This window comes from Galeopterus variegatus, unplaced genomic scaffold, assembly GCF_000696425.1.
Source record: "Galeopterus variegatus unplaced genomic scaffold, G_variegatus-3.0.2 Scaffold437, whole genome shotgun sequence".
NCBI classification, from domain to species: Eukaryota; Metazoa; Chordata; class Mammalia; order Dermoptera; family Cynocephalidae; genus Galeopterus; species Galeopterus variegatus.
In genome coordinates this window covers 330,267-335,459 of record NW_007726548.1, presented here as the reverse complement: position 1 = coordinate 335,459, position 5,193 = coordinate 330,267, and the positions used below count along the sequence as shown (strand labels likewise).

At 43.3% G+C, this 5,193-nt stretch overlaps 1 protein-coding gene across 1 annotated transcript in view; it reads right to left on the bottom strand.

Moving 5' to 3' along the window:
• Positions 1 to 4,132: 4,132 nt before the first annotated feature.
• ALAD (aminolevulinate dehydratase) overlaps positions 4,133 to 5,193 on the bottom strand; it is an 18,750-nt gene continuing 17,689 nt past the window's right edge. The window contains exon 13 of the transcript XR_550210.1: positions 4,133 to 4,369. The gene's annotated coding sequence lies outside the window, so the exon portion shown is untranslated. The remainder of the gene's footprint in view (positions 4,370 to 5,193) is intronic.

Here is a 5,193-nt window from a genome sequence, read left to right as displayed (position 1 = left end):
AGCACCAAAGCCCCGCCCTCGCTGGGCGGGTCCCCGCGGGCCGCGCCGGGCGCCCCTCCCTCCTCCGCCGCTCCTCCTCCTCCCGCCGCTCCCTGCCCCTCACCTTCCCCCTGTCCCTCCAGGGTCACCCGGGGGACGACCCCGGGAGCTGCCCAGGCTGACGGGGCAGTAGGGGGATTTGGGACCCAGGCTGGTTTGCTGAGTGCTGTGTGGACTTGAGCGAGGTTCCGCCGCTCTCTGGTCTCAGGGTCTCCAATCCATACCAGGAGGGAATCGCTTTCATTTGGAGACTTTCTAACGCAAAACAATCTGCTGAGGGTAGAGTCCTCTGCAGTAGCCTATCTGCCTTTTTTATTCTTTGGAAGAAAAAAGAAAGACTTTTTTTTTTTGTTTGCGAAAGTGATGAATGCTCATTTCAAAAAACTTTCAAAATACAAACGTGTACAAAGCAAAAATCGAAAGCGGCTCTCCCAACCTCATTCACCCACCATTCATCTCTCCAAATCATTCATCCATCCAGCATCTATCTGTCTGCCCTGTGCCTGATTCTGTCCTTCGCTGAGGATACATTAGGAAACGAGACAGCTCGTGCGTTCAGGGAACATGGTGGGGCACACAAAACTCAAACAAGATGATTTCAGAGGCTCATAAGTGCTATGGAGGCAATAAAACAGAATGGTTTCATGAACAGACAGGGGGCCTGTTTGGATGAAGTGGTCAGGGGAGGAGCAAAGATCTAAATGGTAAGAAGCAGGCAGCCAGGTGAAGATCAAGGGACAGGTATTTCAGGTGAGGAACTGGCAAGTGCAAAGGTGCTGGAGCTCCGGCCTGCTTACTAGCAAGAGCAATGGCCATGGGCGTGGGTGGGAGGAGAGGAGGAAAGAAGACCTCCACCCCCACCCCCGCCATCTCACTCTCCAGGGGTTGCTGCAGTGATGGTTTTGGTTATCATGGTATGAGGACGTTTTCCTTTTTTTCGGCGGCTGGCTGGTATGGGATCCGAACCCTTGACCTTGGTGTTATCAGCACTGTGCTCTAATCAAGTGAGCTAACCAGCCAGCCCGAGACATTTTTCTACTTCGTATAGCATACATTATACGAAGTTATACGAAAGAAGAAAGTTACAGTCTAGTTTCACTTTATGAGTATTGATGAAAGAATGCTAAAAATTATCAAATAAAACCCAACAGCACATTAAAAAATAGTAGATCATATCCAAGTGGGATTTATTCCAAGAATGCAGTTTTGACATTTGTCAATATTTAACACTCTTCTGTAGTAAAAACATATAATAAAATAGGAATTTTTAAAAAATTTTTTCTTTTTTTTTTTTTTTTTTTTTTAAACAAAACCTCCTGTATTCCAGGGCGGGTCTGTTCACTACATTCAGAACCACCTCATCCTCCCCGTGCTCAGGCTTGGGAGGAAACACAAAGTACAAAGTCATACACCTCCCGCCTGCAAGGGATAGCTTTACTCCAGGGACTCACCTGCAAAACTGGTTTAGTGTCACAGCATGATTCCCAGGGAATCGTGTGGTGGGGGTGGAAAGGGTGACTGGGAGGCCAGAGATTTGTCTGCATTTCACGAATCCAAGAATGTCTGAGATTGTCCACTTTTCAGGTTACTAAAACCTAACCCCTTAGGTTCTGGTCCCAGCTCTGCCACCTGACCCTCTGTGAGCCCTTGGTTCAATTCTTTTCCTCTCTGGGCCTCAGTCTCCCAAAATGGGAGGATTGGACAAAATAACTTCCAACTAAAGTCCAGACTAGCTTTTAATTTCCAAGATAATTAACTTTGCCCATCGAACCTGTTTCTCCATATGTAAATAGGCATGATAATGTCTACATCAGGATCAAATGAGATCACGTGGAAAATTTCTTTGAGAGGTAAAAGATGATTCTTTTCAGATGAGAAAATGGAGACTCCTAAGAGGTTAAGGGTTTTGTTTAAGGTCACATACTATTTCAACTCAGGGCCACCTCACACCACAACTCCAGGAAGAGGGCATTTCCGTTATTATCTATGTAAATGTGCCCCTGGAGTTGTGGTCTTGATGTAAGTCTGTCCTCTCAGTTCTGCTCCTCACTTTCTCTGGGTAACTTTTTCAGCAGAGAAAAAGGAGCCAGCCTTGTATGTCACAGGAAAGCCAGTCATAGGTCCCTGATACTCTAGAACAAGCTTCCTTTTGATTTGCCAGTTCAATAATGGGTATCTTTTCCTCCTTAAATCAGCTGACAGAAATCCTCCGATGGTTTTATTTCTTGATGTATTCTGTGTGGGCTTTGGCTTGGTAACTGCTCCTAGACACATCTGGCTTCTAGACACACTGGTTTCTGGCTTATTTCTCCTTGGGAAACCAAGTTTCTTACAGAAAGGATTTTCCGTTGAGATTCTTACACTGAAAGCACTATGTAAACCCAGGCTGTGTCCACCAGACACATGTCTCTCTCTCTTTGCTTTTAATTTTTCATTTTTTTAAGTTAACTTTTTATTAAAAATACACCATACATTGAGAAAACTGCAAAGAAGTGTAAGTGTTCTTGAATTTTCACAAAATGAATGTAACAGCCTGAACAGAAGTAACTCCATTTTGTTAAACCTTTGAATGTGAAAACTTGTTCTCTCCTGTAACCCAAACCATGTAGCCTGCAGCTAATCACCAGAACACAATGACACTTGCTGTCATGTTGTACACAAGTAATCATTAACCCAGATGGCCATTCTTTACTAGCTTACTAACCTGATCTTATCTGAGAATAACAGGACCTGAACCCATGGAGAATGAACTATGACACTGGTCAACTCCCACCCGGGAAGTTCCTTGATGATTATCTGAAACACTCAAGCATGTCTGCATGACCCCGCTTGGTCACCATGAATCAACTTTCCACCTCAGACCCCTATAAAACCCTTTGACAAATCTGGGAGAGGTGGAGATGGTCTTTGAGACATAACACCACCATTTCCCCAGGCTACCTTTTCTTACATCAACACTTGTCTCTCAATTATTGGCTATTGAGCGGTGAGCAAACGGACCATTGTAGTCTCGGTAACATGACCATACCCATGCAACTAACACCCAGATCAAAAAAAAGAACATTTCCAGAACCCGAGAATTCATCTGCTTTCAGTAGCTTACCCCCACAAAGGGTAACTATCCTGACTTCTGCTTGCATTGTTTTATTTGTTTTTGAACGTAAATAGAATATAGCATGCACTTTTGTGTCTTGCTTCTTTTGCTCAAAATTTTATTTGTAAGATTCATCCGTATTGTGATGTGTAGTTGTAGTTCATTCATTCTCATACCTGTGATATTCCATTATATAAATCTACCACATTTTACTATTGATGGACGTTTGGTTTATCTCCAGCTTTTGTTTATTTTTTATTTTTATTTATTTATTTATTTATTTATTTAAAAGATGACCGGTAAGGGGATCTTAACCCTTGACTTGGTGTTGTCAGCACCACGCTCACCCAGTGAGCAAACCGGCCATCCCTATATGGGATCCAAACCCGTGGCCTTGGTGTTATCGGCACCACACTCTCCCGAGTGAGCCACAGGCCGGCCCCAGCTTTTGTTTATTACACGCATTAGTAAATGTTGCTATGAACATTCTTCAACATATCTCTTGGTGAACATATGGTCAGCACCACGCCCACCCAGTGAGCAACCGGCCATCCCTATATGGGATCCAAACCCGTGGCCTTGGTGTTATCGGCACCACACTCTCCCGAGTGAGCCACAGGCCGGCCCCAGCTTTTGTTTATTACACGCATTAGTAAATGTTGCTATGAACATTCTTCAACATATCTCTTGGTGAACATATGTATACATTTCTGTTAGGTATAAATACCTAGATGTCAAGTCACTAGGTTATAAGGTATACCTATGTTCAGTTTTAGTAGATAGGACCAGTTTTCTGTAGTGATTTTACCAGTAATATATGAGAGTTTCAGTTGCTCCACATTCTCAACAACTGGCATTGTCTGTCTTTTTACTATTAGGCATTCTAATTTACGTACTATGGTATTTCATTGTAGTTTTAATTTAAATTTCTCCCCTTTACTGGCCAGCCACCAAAAATAAAAAATAAGTAAATTAGTTTCTCCACTGACCAGTGAACACTTTTTTATGTATACGTTTTTATTTATTTTTATTTACACAAACATACGTGAATATATCCTTGTTGTACATAATACATGAATAATGATAATACATATAATGCTAAAGTCCCTCTAGAACCAATCCCTTCCCCAGTTTGGAGCACTGGGCTTGGAGTTAGGAGACCTGAATTGCAGCTTTGGTCTGCCACTGGCTTGCTATGTGATTTTGGACAAGTTGCTTGTGGCTCTGTCTCCCCACCTATAAAATGAAAATGTTTAACTAGATGGTCTTTAAGGACCTCGTTTTTTTTTTAAAGATGACTGGTAAGGGGATTTTAACCCTTAACTTGGTGTTATCAGCACCACGCTCTCCCAAGTGAGCTAACCGGCCATCCCTTTATAGGGATCCGAACCCGTGGCCTTGGTGTTATCAGCACCGCACTCTCCCGAGTGAGCCACGGGCCGGCCCTCTAAGGACCTCTTTACTTTGATATCCTGACCACTGTTTTTGTGCTTCCAAGAAATACTATGGGGTAGAGATGACCATTTGCTCCAACATCCATTCTCTCCATTTTCCTTAGTAATTGAACCCCTGGGTTTTAGCTGAGCATACGGCTGCCCCACTAGACTATTTTCCAGTCTCCCTTACAACTAGGTGTGGCCATGTGACTAAATTTAGACAAAGGAGTGTGGACATAAATGACATGCCATTTTTGGGTCATGTCCTTATAAAGAAGGGTTATGCCCTCTTCTTGCCCTTCTCTTCTTCCTGCTGGCTGAAAAGAGGACCCGATGGTGGAAACTGGACCCATGATCTTTGATGAAGAGATGGAAGCCAAGATGTGTCAAGAATGGCAGAACAAAAAGTCAGGAGCCGAGACCTCCCATCCAGCCCCAGCAACAAGTAGCTGATATATCAGTTCTGGATTGCTTACAGAGAAGTACATTTCCATCCTGAGCTATTGTTTTTTGGCTTTTGTTATAGTCACTGAACCTGAATCCTGACAATTACAGAAAGTGACTGAAAAATGACTTTTCATTGAGTGTTGGGTCAGGTTTCTTTAGAGAAGTGTCACTTAAGCT